This window comes from Cetorhinus maximus, chromosome 9, assembly GCF_964194155.1.
Source record: "Cetorhinus maximus chromosome 9, sCetMax3.hap1.1, whole genome shotgun sequence".
NCBI classification, from domain to species: domain Eukaryota; kingdom Metazoa; phylum Chordata; class Chondrichthyes; order Lamniformes; family Cetorhinidae; genus Cetorhinus; species Cetorhinus maximus.
The window spans coordinates 47611397-47625303 of NC_135887.1; the positions used below are offsets into that span (position 1 = coordinate 47611397).

At 44.6% G+C, this 13907-nt stretch overlaps 1 pseudogene; it reads left to right on the top strand.

The window, feature by feature from the left end:
- The first annotated feature begins 4340 nt into the window (after positions 1-4340).
- LOC144684350 (cytochrome P450 2D10-like) overlaps positions 4341-13907 on the top strand; it is a 36513-nt pseudogene continuing 26946 nt past the window's right edge.

The following is a 13907-nucleotide window of genomic DNA, read 5'->3' on the forward strand; positions in this document are numbered from 1 at the left end:
GGGAAGTTGAAATCCCCTACTATTATTATCCTATTATTTTTACACTTCTCTGAGATTTGCCTACATTTTTTTATTCATTCATGGGCTGTGGGCATCACTGGTTAGGCCAGCATTTATTGCCCATCTTCTGAGCACATTTAAGAGACAACCACATTGCTGTGGTCCTGTAGTCACATGTAGGCCAGACCAGGCAATGACAGCAGATTTCCTTCCCTAAAGGACATTAGTGAACCTGATGGGTTTTTGCAACAATTGACAATGATTTCATGGTCATCATCAGACTTTTAATTCCAGATTTTTTTTTATTGAATTCAAATTTCGCTATCTGCTGTGGTGGAATTCAAACCCATGTCCCCAGCATTAACCTGGGTCTCTGGAATACCAGTCCAGTGGTATACCACTATGCCACTGCCTCCCTTACATATCTGCCCTTCTATCTCTCCCTGACTATTTGGGGGTCTATAGTGCATTCCCAGCAATGTGATTGCCCCTGTTTGTTTTTAAGTTCTACCTATGTGGCCCTATTTGAGGAACCTTCTAAGATATCATCCCTCCTTATTGCAGTTATTGACTCCTTGATCAATATTGCCACACCACCTTCTCTTTTACAACCCCCTTCCCCACCCCCACATCCCCTCCCACCCCACCCCGCACCCCCGCTATCTCACCTGAAGATTCTATACCCCGGAATATTGAGCTGCCAGTCCCACTCGTCCCTCAACCATGTCTCCATGATAGCAATGATATCATGTCCCCATGTGTTAATCAATACCCTCAACTCATCTGCCTTACTTGCAAAACTCCTTGCATTAAAATAAATGCTATCCAGTCTTGCCAAGCTCCCCTGTACCTTAACTTGACTATATACACTCTGCCTTCCAGACTGACTTAGCTTTTCTTCTATACTTGTCTGTACATCACCCCTGCTATATCCCCTCTCTGTATCCCATCCCCTTGCCAAGTTAGTTTAAACCCCCACCAACCTCCCGCAAGGTTGTTGGTCCCGTTCCGATTCAGGTGCAACCCGTTGGACTTGTACAGGTCCCACCTTCCCCAGAAACGGACCCACTGATCCAGGAATCCAAAGCCCTCCTTCCTGCACCAACTCTTCAGCCATGCATTCATCTGCTCTATCCATCCATTCCTATACTCACTAGTATGTGGCACTGGGAGTAATCCAGAGATTACAACCTTTGAGGTCCTGCTTTTCAATCTGCTACCTATCTCCATAAATTCTTGTTGCAGGACCTCATCCCTCTTTCTACCTATGCCGTTGATTGACCAAGAGGGCCAGAGAGGTCAATAACCCAGGGGCATTGATTTAAAGTAATTTAAAATAATCAGAGGGCCAGAGAAGGAGTAACATTTTCACCCAGAGGGTGGTGGAGGTCTGGAACTTGCTGCCTTAAAGGGTGATAGAGATAGAAACCCTCACTGCATTTTTAAAACATTTGGATGTGCAGTTAAGGTACTGTAATCTTCTGGGTTACAGACCAAGAGATGGAAGATAGGATTATACTGGAAGGCTGTTTCTCAGCTGGCACAAACCCAAAGGGTTGAATGGCTTCCTTCTGTAGTGTAAATCTTTCTATGTTTCTAGGTAAAAAGTGGTTCAGGCAGAGACAGGGAAGTCAATGAAGGAAGGAATTCAAAGAGACAAAGGGGTCATTGTGTAAAATATAATATAGTTCTGAAGAAAAGTTGTATTGGATTCGGAACATTAACTCTGTTTCTCTCTCCACTGATGCTGTCAGACCTGCTGAGTTTTTGAAGCACTTTCCATTTTTATTTCAGATCTCCAGCATCCGCAGTATTTTGCTTTTATTTTAGGGGTCATTGTATGTTTTGGCAATAATGCCAACTGAGCAGTCAAATTGGGCATTGTCAATGTGACACAATTTCCAATGGTTAAAATGACCCTTACAGAGGGAAAGAGACCAAGAGAGGGAGAGTGACAGAGAGAGAGTGACCAGATAGAGTGACAGAGAGAGAAAGCTTGAGAGAGAGGCAAAATGACAAAGAGATGTAGGGTGAGAGCTTCAGAGTGTGTTTGAAGCATTTTCTTTGCTGATCCCGGGAATGCTGTCAGAGTTAACCCTGAGTACACTGACCATCAGTAACAGAGCATACTGGACATCAATAATAATGAACTTAGACCTTCAGTGGTGCAATGCCATTGCTCGGTTATTCACTATTATCTAATTATTGTCCAATAGTCATAATTGACACTTTGTTCATGATTGTTCCATTGGTTATTAGTATTCCATTGGTTACTGCTGCCATGTTGTTTATGATTGTTAATTATTTAATATTTTCACTGGTCCCTATTGTCACCTTGTTTACTGCTTGTGCATTGATGCCAATGTCCCAAATGCTCAATACATTTATATGACAATCCACAGTGCACTTTTTAACAAAAACATGAACCCATTCAAAAAAAGAGGTTTGTGCCTATGTTACAATTGCAAGTAAAGGAACATCATAGTTAATGAGTAATTAGTAAATCAGTTAAGTGTTTGGCTGTGAATGAAACAAATAAAGGGCAGCATGCTGGATGGTGCAGCCCCCACCGGAAGCAAAGTTGGCATGGAGCTGACCCGCTCCACGCCAGCTCGTCCACACAGCCATAACGCATTGTAGAAGGGCTAAACTGGGGCAGTGTAGGACATCAGTCCCTCACTGAGGAGGAAGTCCCGCTCTCGAAAAGTGCCAGCCAATCCGATTGGCCAGTAACTCCACCAGTCCCGGCAGTGCCAGGAGCGCATTATGGATGCTGACGGGACTGCAAGCAGGAAGAAGCAGAAGGCCCAATGGATTCTGGACCAAAGCAAGTCTGGGGTCTTGGGTGGTGAGACTTTGGGCAGTTTAGGGAGGGTGGCAGGGGTGTGCTGGTGGTGTGCTTTAGAGAGCAGGTGAGTAGGAAGAAAGGCGGGGGGGTTACTATCGTAGGGGGGCTGCCCCCCAATGCAGAAAGGGCACTCCTGAAGATAATACCGGCCTCCTTCCTTCTCAGCCTTTAAAAAGCTCTTTAAAAATGTGGCCTGCCCACTCCCGTCCATGCCAGTTGTTTTATGGCATGTGCAGCGTATTATCGAGGTCAAGCTCAATTGACCCTTAATTATTCATTTAAACATGGCAGGCAGGCTGTCAATTTCAGCGCCTGCTTGCCCCCTGTATTATGGGGCTGAGCTCAGGGGTGGGTGGGAACTCGGTGGGTGGGCACCAGCCCTAATTTACATGCCTCCCACCCAAAAACATGCTCAGCGAGACACATAAAATGCAGCCCAACATCTCTGGCCTATTTAAACATGTTCAATCTTGGCCTCTGTGAATGTTTGAGCTGAATTTACAAAAACAGAATTCACTGATGTTTCCAGCACTTTATGGGTTCATCTGAAAACCTTATTAATCAAGGGAGACTTACTTAATGAGACCAAAGCAGTGATTGATCTTTAGTATATATTTTTATTGATATAGCTTCTATATTTATATTTGCCTGTATAGATATCTGTATAGGTAACAAAAGTCACATGGTTCTGTAATAAAGTGCCGAGCATTACATAGGCCAGAATTTTCCTGTCGGCGATTTGGGGGTGGGGCCCGCTCGCCGACAGGAAAATGACACGGGATGACGTCGGGAGGAACCCCTGACGTCATCCTGCCCCATTTAAATATTAAGGAAGGCGGGCGGACAGCGAAATCAGCTGTCCGCCCGCTGACCTGTCAATGGCCAATTGAGGCCATTGACAGGATAATTAAGGTAATTAAAGGCCCTGCCCGTCCAACCTTAAGGTTGGTGGGCAGGCCAGGAGCCCCGACGGGAAGGAGAAAAAACATGAAACCTCATCCACTGGCGGGATGAGGTTTCATGTCTGTTTAAAAAATCTTTAATAAAGTTTATGTAATATTTATTAACATGCCCCAACTCGTGTGACATTGTCACATGAGGGGGACATGTTAATAATTTTTTTATTTTTCTATTTTTTAAGTTTACAAACCTTTCACTGATCTCCATGAGAAAGCACTTAGTCTCAGGGAGCACTGCGCTCTTTGACAGTTGGGGAGTCCCTCCCCTCCCGCACAGGGAGCGCATAGCACTTCCCGTTGGGTGGGCCTTAATTGGCGGCGGGGCCCGTTTCAGCGACGGAGTTTGGCTGCCCACCCGCCGCCGAGCTGGTGGGGCCCGCCCGCCCATCGAGGGCTAAATTCTGCCCATAAAATGGGATGGCCACTCCCAGTAAAACTTTGCAGCAGAACTCACTGACGCTCAGCTAGCAGATTGAATGGAATTTGTTCTCTGCTTGCTGGCTGCTGATCAAGTGTTTTTCTGTCTGGTAAACATGGAGCTCTCGGCTTTCCCCGCGTTCCCGTTCACTGTGCTGGCCGTGTTCTTCACTGTGTTTTCCCTGGCCTTTGACTTCATGAAGTGTCAGAACTACCCTCCCGGGCCCAGGGGTTTGCCTTTTATTGGGAACATTCTTTAGGTAGACTTGAGCAACTCTCACCTGTCGTTTGCAAAGTAAAGTACAAGCGGTGAGATAAGAGAGTGAATGGGGCTGGCTGAAGGCGAGGGATCCAATTCTGTGGATCACATTTAACCCTCTCAGTTTCTTCTGTTACTGGGTTACTGCTTTCATCCGTCTTTTACCATTTCCTTCCGAATAATTTTTTCCAACTTAATTTCTTCTCATCTGTCCCTTTTTCCCTCCATTTTTTTTGCCCAATCCTTTTTTAATTTATTGTCTTTTACATCCTGCTTTCTTTACAGAATTCAAGGATAACTTTTTTGCTCATCATGCAATTGTTCTGGTTTAAATTGAATTACAGTCACAGTATTCAGAATTTCTTTGTTCTTTCACAGGATGTGGGTGTTACTGGCTAGGCCAACATTTATTGCTCATCCCTAATTGCCCTTGAGAAGGTGGTAGTGAGCTGCCACCTTGAATCACTGCAGTCCACCTGGTGTAGGTGCTGTTAGGAAGGGAATTTCAGGATTTTCACCAGTGATAATGAAGGAACAGTGTTAAAGTTCCAAGTCAGGATGGTATGTATCTTGGAGGGAAACTTGCAGGTGGTGATGTTCCCAAGTATCTGCTGCCCTTGTCCTTCTAGGTGGTAGACGTCGCGGGTTTGGAAGGTGCTACCGAAGGAGCCTTGGTGAGTGGCTGCTGTGCATCTTGTAGATGGTACTCACTGGGGCTACCATGCATCAGTGGTGGAGGGATTGAATGTTGTAGGTAGCGGGTGGGGTGCCAATCAAACAGGCTGCTTTGTCCTGGATGATGTCAAGTTTCTAGAGCGCTGTTAGAGCTGCGCTCATCCAGGCAAGTGGAGAGTATTCTATCACAATCCTGACTTGTGCATTGTAGATAGTGGACAGGCTTTGGGGAGTCAGGTAGTGAGTTACTCTCCACAGAATTCCCATCCCCTGACCTGCTCATGTAGCCATAGCATTTATGCGGCTGGTCCCAGTTCATTTTCTGGTTAATATTAATCCCCAGGATGTTGATAGTGGGGGATTCAGTGATGGTCATGCCATTGAATGTCAAGGGGAGATGGTTAGATTCTCTCTTGTTGGAGATGGTCATTGCCTGGCACTTGTGTGACACGCGTGTATCTTGCCACTTATCAACCCAAGCCTAAATGTTATCCAGGTCTTGCTGCATTTAGACGTGGACTGCTTCAGTATCTGAGGAGTAGCGAATGGTGCTGAACATTGTGCAATCATCCGTGGACATCCCCACTTCTGACCTTGTGATGGAAGGAAGGTCATTGAAGCAGCTGAGGATGGTTGGGCCTAGGACACTACCTTGAAGAACTCCTGCAGTGATGTCATGGGACTGAGATGATTGACCTCCAACAACCCTAACCATCTTCCTTTGTGCTAGGCATGACTCCAACCAGTGGAGAGTTTTCCCCCTTTTTCTCATTGACTCCAGTTTTGATAAGGCTCCTTGATGCCTCACTCGGTCAAATGCTGTCTTGAAATCAAGAGCAGTTACTTTCCCCTCACTTCCTGAGTTTAACTCTTCTGTCTATGTTTGGACCAAGGCTGCAATGCGGTCAGGAGCTGAATAAGGTAAGCCCAAGCTGAACGTCAGTGAGCAGGGTATTTCTGAATAGGTACCGCTTGATAGCACTGTTGATGACCCCTTCCATCACTTTGCTGATGATCAAGAGTAGACCGATGGGGTGGTAATTGGCCAGGTTGGATTTTTGTGTGTAGGGCTTACCTGGATAATTTTCCTCATTGTCACAATTAATACAATTTCTTAAAAATGTATAAATCATACTTTCTTAACAGGAAAAATTGAGGACAGGTTGCATAAACTTAGCTTACATTTCCATGAGATCGAATTGAGATATTTTAAACAATAGAAGGATGCAAGAGGGTAAATAAAGATGATCTATTCCCATCTTTTGGATCTCATTGTACGCATGGTGGCCACATGTAGTGTGGCTGCAGAGTGGGGTCATAAGCCAGATGCAAAATCAACACAATTCCCCCTCATTTGACATATTGTCTGAAAGATTGTTGCAACAGCAGTTTCATGCAGAATGTAAGCATTTTGACTGCTGCCAGAATAACGAGCGTTCGCTACCCTGATATGTTGATCATGGCTTCACACCAACTGAACAATAAAAGCTTCTGTCTTTGTGGTACATCTCAGCATTTCCATCCAGCGCCCATACAACCACCTTTGTGCAATCGATGGCACCCAGCACCATGGGGAAACCTGCTACCCTGGTGAAGTCTGCTTCTCTCAGCAAGAACATAACAAACTCCCCTTTCCTGGCCAAAAGAGCTTCTGTCCTCTCTCTGATGCTGCTATGGATGGAGAAGTGGGAAACGTTAGAGACATCACCTGCTCCAGCCTGGAAGTATACCGATGTGAAGAAATTAAGAGCCCAGTTACCTTCACAGGCACTGGCAGCGCTGTCCTTGTCCTGCTCTGAGGTTGTAGGTCTGGTTACCAGAGGTGGCAGAGTTTTGTGAGCTCCTCCTTTGTAAAGTGCAAATGCCATGTACTCCTCCTGGCTTGGGCGGAGGTAAGAGAAGTGCTTCTGGAAGACCCTAGGTGGAAATAACCTCCTGTTAAAACCCCTCTCTCCCTCCTCTGTGAGCAGCTTTCCTATTCTTTGCTGCCTCTGCCTCAAGCACAGTTGTTAAAGGGGAACCAGTAGATGTAGTCTATTTGGATTTCCAGAAGGCATTTACTAAGGTGCCTCGTAAAAGGTTATTGCACAAGATAGGAGCTTACGGTATTGGGGGTAATGTATTAGCATGGATTGAGGATTGGTTAACACACAGAAGACAGAGTCAGGATTAATGGATCTTTCTCAGGTTGGAAAAATGTAACTAGTGGAGTGCCACAAGGATCAGTCCTAGGGGCTTAATTATTTACTATCTATGTTAATGACTTGGAGGAGGGGGCAGATTGTAATGTATCCAAATTTGCTGATGATACATAGGTGATAGGTGAGAGGGCATGTTGTGATGAGAACATAAGGAATCTGCAAGGGGATATAGATTGGTTGAGTGAGTGGGCAAAAACTTGGCAGATGGAGTTTAATGTAGGAAAGTATGAGGTCATGCACTTTGGTGGGAAAAATCAAAAGACAGACTATTATTTAAGTGGCGAGAGACTCCAAAAAAGTGCAGCACAGAGGGATCTGGGTGTTCTTGTGCATGAAACACAAAAAGTTAGCATGTAGGCGCAGCAAGTAATTAAGAAAGCAGATGGAATTTTAACCTGTGTTGCTAGGGGATTGGAGTTTAAAAATAGGGAAGTCTTGCTACAACTGTACAGGGAGTTGGTGAGGCTGCACCTGGAGTACTGTGTACAGTTTTGGTCCTTATATTTAAAAAAGGATATACTGGCATTAGAGGCAGTTCAAAAGAGATTCACTAGGCTGATTCCTGGGATGAAGGAGTTGACTTATCAAGAATGGCTAAACAGGTTAGGCCTTTATTCATTAGAGTTGAGAAGAATGAGGGGGATCTTATTGAAACGTACAAGATTCTGAGGGGGCTTGACAGGGTAGATGTTGCGAAGATGCTTCCACTAGTGGGGGAATCTCGAACTAAGCAACATAGTTACAGAATAAGGGGACACTCATTTAAAACTGAGATGGGAGTGAATTTCTTCCCTCTGAGGGTCATGAATGTCTGGAATTCTCTACCCTAGAGGGTTGTGGAGGCTAGATCAGTGAAAGTATTTAAAGAGGAGGTAGATAGATTTTTGAAATATCGGGGAGTTGAGGGCTATGAGGAGCTGGCATGAAAGAGGAGTTAAGGCCTCGGGGATGTCCAGGTGAACGTGTACATTCCCTTCCTTCCCGAAAATCTCACCCCCATCCACATCAACCTCACCGACCTCATCCTTCCCATCCCCAGGATCCGTGTCTGCCTCTAGATCCCCATTAATCACCCGTTCCGTCACTTCTACCACTACTGTCGAGCTCTCACCCTTTCACCCTACCGCCTCACTCTGCCCTTGGTCACTCTCACCATTCCCTCATACCACACCCACCCTCAGTTCATTCCCTAGGAGGCAGTTATGGACCCTTCACACCCCTCTCTTGCATGTTCACCTGGACATCCCCCCTGGAACCCCTTTCCCGCCCCTCTGGACCCCTTCACCCCCCAGAAGCCCTTTCACCCTCCCAACACCTTCCTCCGCCCCAGAACCCTTTCCCACCTCCAAACCCCTCCATTGGAACTCCTTCCCACCCTTCGGACCTCTTCCCCACCCCCAGAATCCCTTCCCCCCACCCCCAAAACTTAGTTCTCCCACCCACCCGGACTTCTCCTCGCTTAGTCCCTCCCACTTCCTGACTCCCTCAGATTCCCATATTTCTTCCACAACCCTTAGTCCTTCCCCCCTCCTGACTCCCTCAGGCCACCCTCACTTCTTCCTCCAGCTTTACTCCCTCCCCTCTCCGCACTTCTTCCTTCCCCTGGACTCCTTCCCCTCTCCGCACTCCTTCCTCCCCCTGGACTCCCTCCTCTCTCTGCATACCTTCCTCTCCTGGATTCCTTCCCCCCTCCAAACTCCTTCCCTTACACCTTCCACCTCCTTTACACCCACCTCCCCAGTTGCCATCTTCTCTCCTGTTACCCCGTCCTCCCCCCTTACTCCCTCCACCCCCTCCCAACCTCACCCCTGACATCTTCATTCCCCCCACTCCCAACCTCATCCCCCCAACACGTTCATTCCCCCCAACCTCATTTACCCCACCAACATCTTTTCCTCTCCCAGTCGATCTTAGACCTTCCCCTGCCACCCCCTCGACCATCAGCCGTCGTGAGCAACAACGGTGACTTTCCACCTTCCGTGAGCTGCTTTGCAGCAGAGCCATGTCCATGAGAATCGCCCAGCATGCCCTGGGCATTCCTCCAGTGTGCCGTTGCTGTCAGGCTCCAGCATCTTCTGCTCCTCGGATGTCCGCAATGTGAACAAGGCCCTGGCGGTAAGTCCTGACCTTTGCACGTCACACTTGTCAAGACGTGTTCTGCAACAGCATGTTTTCCTGCCACCATGGGTGGACGATCTGCAAGGGGGATGAGTCTGGCGGGCTGGCCTTATAATGATATCCTAATGCGTTACAATGAGGTTCCTGAAGTCCGATGGCGGGGAGCGTGGCTTGCCATTGACAGGCTGAGCGGACAATTGCAAACTGGTTTTACGATGTTGTGAAAACAATTTTTGGCCTTTTCGCCATATTGTCTGCTCATGACACAGAACACACCCGATGCTAGCAGGCACGGAAAATCCCGGCCACGGATATGAAAATGGCTGAGTGGCGGGAAACAGAGCGTGGTGGTTAATGGATGTTTTTCGGGCTGGAGGAAGGTTTGTAGTGGAGTTCCCCAGGGGTCAGGGTTGGGATTTTGCTCTTCCTGATATATATTAATGACCTAGATCTTGGTGTTCAGGGCACAATTTCAAAATTTGCAGATGATTCAAAACTTGAAAGTTCTTGAAGGCAGCGCATTGTTCAGTTACAATTTTGCCTGCTAATTTTTAATTCCAATTTCTCCGGGTACGATCCATTCTTACTCCATTGAAGTTGGCTTTTCCCCAGTTAATTATTCTTATTCTGCATTGCTCCTTGTCCTTTACAATAGCCAACTAAAACTTATGATACAATGATCACTGTCCCCTAAATGTTCCCATGCTACTGACACTTGATCCCTTTGGTCCACCTCATCCCAAAGAACCAAGGTCTAGTGATGCTTCATTTCACATTGGTTGGGTTATGAGCCTTTGTGCCTAGAAGTCTGGAAGAACCTGTGATTAAAAGGTCAGTCTTTTGGGTTTGTTTATATATTTATATTTATATATGTGAAATATTTATATATATATATTTATATATGTGAAATATTTATATATATATATTTATATGTGTGAAATATTTATATATATATATATTTATATGTGTGAAATATTTATATATATATATTTATATGTGTGAAATATTTATATATATATTTATACGTGTGAAATATTTATATATATATTTATATGTGTGAAATATTTATATATATATATATTTATGTGTGTGAAATATTTATATATATATTTATATGTGTGAAATATTTATATATATATATTTATATGTGTGAAACATTTATATATATATATTTATATGTGTGAAATATTTATATATATACATTTATATGTGTGAAATATTTATATATATATTTATATGTGTGAAATATTTATATATATATATTTATAGGTGTGAAATATTTATATATATATTTATATGTGTGAAATATTTATATATATACATTAATATGTGTGAAATATTTATAAATATATTTATATGTGTGAAATATTTATATATATATATTTATATGTGTGAAACATTTATATATATATTTATGAGTGAAACATTTATATATATATTTATATTTGTGAAACATTTATATATATTTATATTTATATGTGTGAAACATTTATATATATATTATATATATGTATATATATATATGTATATATACACATTTTTAATGAGGTTTTACAAACCCTGGGGCAGAATGTTTAGGTTGGCAGGAGGGCGTGATCGGCGGGTCCGGGATCGGCCAGGGAACGGACCGCGATCGGCCCCCCACCGTGATTTCATGCTGGCTGGCCAATGTTCAGCGCTGCTGGGTTAGGGGCGGGAGGAGGGCAGGCGCTGACATAAGCGCGGACATTGGCAAGCGCTGCATGAAAGCTCCCTGAAGACAGAGAGCTGCCTCAGGGAGCTGAAGACTTTAAAACAGTTAAATAAGGTTTGTAAAATCAGGAAAAAAATGTCCAAGCATCACAATCAGTCACCTCACCCTGCCCTTGGATGAGGTTCCATGAAAAATGCAAAGTCTGCCTGGCCGATTCCCCCGGTTGGACGGACCAAGAAAAATCAGAGACAATTACAACTTCAGTGATGTTAATAGACCGGTTAATCGGTGTTAATCGGTGGGCACACTTCTCAACTTTTGTGTGCACCTGCCGACCGAAATATCGCGCAAGCACAGAATGACGTTGGGACACTCGCCCAACATCGTCGCGTGCGATTTTGCGTCCGATCGGGTTGGGCGCACGTCCGCAAGCTGATCTAAAAACCCTGTCCTGAGGTTCAAGAGATGGGCTAAGAGGGTTGAGAGTTCGGGGCTTCAAAAGCAAAGTAGAAGAGCCTTACTGTTGCCTAGCAACAGTGGTCAAGTGACACAGACAGAGAAAGACAGGAGCTGAGAGGCAGTTTACTCAGTATGTGTCAGAGAGGGAAGACCTGTAGACATCCCACTTATCATCACTTAGACCAGAGAATGGAAGGAGATAGTGGGAATGCTCTCTGGGCATATTCTTAGCTCACAGATCAGTTCATTTTAACCTACAAACAAACAGTGTAAGAGTTCTATATCTGACTTGTGTCACATTTTGGTAAACTTAGCCAGTTCCCAGCATTCTCAGACACATCTTTATAAATAATATAGAAAATAGCAAAAATAACTCTCTGTTGTACCCCTGTAGGTATTGTCTTTGCAAGATATGGCCAATGGTGAAGAGAACAGAGGAAGTTTTCACTTTTGACACTGAGAAATTTTGGGCTCGGGAAAAAATCTCTGGAGCTGCGAATTGTAGAAGAGGTTGGATTTTTAAACAAAGAATTTGAAGATGAAAAAGGTGAGCAGATTCCAAGGAGCTTCCTGTCTTATGTTGTGTTCAATGTGACTGGTTTTACTCAACTCCCGACTTCCCAAAGCCTGTCCACCATCTACAAGGCACAAGTCGGGAGTGTGATGGGATATTCCCCACTTGCTGGATGAGTGCAGCTCCCACAACAGTGAAGGAGTTCCACACCATCCAGGGCAAAGCAGTCCCTTTGACTGCGCCCATCCTCCACCTTAAACATTCACTCCCTCCACCTCCAGCACACAATGGCAGAAATGTGTACTATCTACAAGATGCACTGCAGCAACTCACCAAGGATCCTTTGACAGCACCTTCCAAAGTCACAACTCTATCACTTAGAAGAAACAAAGGCAGCAGATGCATGGGGACACCACCGACACCTGCAAGTTCCCCTCCAAGTCACACACCACCCTGACTTGGAAATATGCTGCCGCTCTTTCACCATCCCTCGTCAAAATTGCGGAACTCCCTCCCTAATAGCACAGTAGGTGTACCTGTGCCTCACAGATTACAGTGGTTCAAGAAAGCACCTGACCTCCTTCTTCTCAAAGGCAATTCGGATGGGCAGTAAATGCTGGCATTACTACTGACACATATATCCCATGAATGAATTTTTAAAAACTCTTCAATGCACCCTGTGTGCACCGGTTTTTGGACTGACTGATAGAAAGAAAATTGGGTGAAGGTTAGAGTTTTGGAGTTCTGCCCCCTTTGCCCTTGACAGGCATTTTATTGAACTGTTCAACTGAACACTCAACTCTTTGAGATGAGATCATTTCAAATCAAACCACCATTTTGTAACACTCCCACCATTGTCTGACAGAAAAGGAATAGCCCCAAGGGACCTTGGAACCTGAGGTGGTCGGTCAGTCTCTTCAGATCAGAGGGTCTGTAAAGGAGCTGCTGGCAACCTGCTAGCACATCTGGAAAGTTTACTCTTTTCCATTTAGATGCAGCCTGGCTCCCTGACAGAGCCGGAGGCGTCTGGCAGCTGTTTCTGATGGCAACTCAGAACCTAAAAACAATAACTTGCATTTACGTAGCATTTCAAATGTTGTAAAATGCCCAAAGTGCTTCACAGGAGTGTAGTCAAACAAACATTGACACCCTGTTAGGATAGGTAATGAAACTCTTAACCAAAGATATTATTTTTTTCTATGATTATAGATGAAACTAGGAGTGAGGTTCTGCTGAGAAAGTTTGGGAACTTGGGTTAAAATTGAGACTCATAGCTTCAGATGTAATCATCTCCAGATTGTCACCTGAGCCACACTCAAATTGGCATGAGGTTCAATAGATTAGAAAGTTAAATATGTGCCTGAAAGAGTGATGTGGGAGGCGAGAGTTCAATCCATGGGGCACTGGCATCAGTACCAGCGAAAGAGGGAGCTGTTCGCTTGGAATGGGCTCCATTCCAACAGGACTGGGCCAAGTATCAAGGTCGGGCTTTAAACTAATAAAGGGAATGGTGGGAGGATTGAGGAAAGAGTAAATTCGAAAGCAATTCACTGGCTTTGAGCAGTGTACCAATTTAGGTGAAAATATATAGTGTGTCAGGAATGGCTTGAGAGCTTAACAAAGGCAATGAAGCATTAGAGACTAGGATGACATCAGGGAAAAATAGAGAATAAATTTAAAGGCACTGCATTTGAATGCGCCAATCATTTGCAACAAAATAGATGAATTCATAGCACAGATAGAAATTAATGGTTGAACGGTCAT